We start from the raw sequence: 1,383 nt of genomic DNA, 5'->3' as shown, positions 1-1,383 counted from the left end.
GGACTTAAAGCCTCCAAATTGTAAGAGAATAAACTCCTGTTTGTTAAAGCCATTCCATTTGTGGTATATTCTTGTCAGAGCAGCACTAGGTAACCAGAACAGGCAGGAATGTAGTAAAGAGGACACAGGGAAAAGGTAACCACAGAGAGGAAGTGAGAAGAGAGCTGTTATATTGTAGGAACTGCAATCTATGTCATGAAACAAAATGTGTATAAACTGTTGAATGGAAAACAAAGTTGCTCTATAAACTTGCACCCAAGTCACAATAATAAAATAAAATAAATAAATAAATACCTGCCAATCAAGAGTTCCAGAAGTTGTGGTGGGAATACTGAATGTGGGTAAAAGAGAGTAGAAAAAAACTTAAAAGTGTTAGTAAGAATTTAAACTTGAAAAAAATTAAAATAATGTACAAGAAAATCTGAAAATTCTCCAGTAAACTTAGGCTGCAGAGAGATGATATGGAGAAAGCCAAGACTCATTGCCTTCTTGGTAATACAGAAGCAGCAAACTCTTTGGGATTCCAAGTGGTCTCCAGGTATGCAGATGTTTGAGCTTACATCGTTCAATATGTGGGAGTTGAGCTGTTGAGAGGCCCAGCTTTTGAATAGATATGAAAATCAGAGTTATTGTCACCAAGTCCATTCAGTAGCAATATTTTAATAGAGTACATTTTTAAATAAGATTTAAAAAATCATCTATGAATCTATCAGGGCTTGATCGGGCTCATTTCAGTTTAATGCCCTGCCGAGAATTTGCATTTCCATCCCACATAAATTGAATCAGAATGTACATTTTAACAAGGGAATCTATAAGAATCACCTGAGGATTTGTTAAAATGTACATTCTGATTCAGTATATCTGGGGTGGAAATGCAAATTCTCAGTGAGAGTCGAACCAGAATGAATAAATTTGAAGCCCTGGAATCTAAAGGCTATTGTGTCTCATAAACAAAGGAGGCAGGGGATGTGGAAAAAAGCTTGCTGGAATACACAGGTTCTCAGGAGCTCTCCAACTCCAAACCAAAAGTCCAAACCCATTGCCATCAACTGATTCTGACTCACAGTGACCCTGTAAGACAGAGTAGAAATGCCCTATAGGCTTCCCAAGGCTGCAAATCTTTAGAGAAGCTGGTTGCCTCATCTTTCTCCCACAGAATGGCTGGTGGGTTCAAAGCACCAGCCTTTCGGTTAGCAGCTGAATCCTTTAACCACTGTACCATCAGAACTCCTTTTACAAATCTGTTGTTGTTGTTATGTGTCATCAAGTCAGACCTGACTCAAAGCGACCCCTCCTTGGGTTTCCCAAGTGGTATCACTATAGAAGTAGATTACCCAATATTCCTTAGGAGGAGTGGCTGGTGGGTTTGAACCTCCAGCCTTC

The sequence above is a fragment of the Orycteropus afer genome, unplaced genomic scaffold, assembly GCF_000298275.1.
Source record: "Orycteropus afer afer isolate SDZICR_OR568_19922 unplaced genomic scaffold, OryAfe1.0 scaffold00314, whole genome shotgun sequence".
NCBI classification, from domain to species: Eukaryota; Metazoa; Chordata; class Mammalia; order Tubulidentata; family Orycteropodidae; genus Orycteropus; species Orycteropus afer.
Note: the sequence above shows the minus strand (reverse complement) of the source record.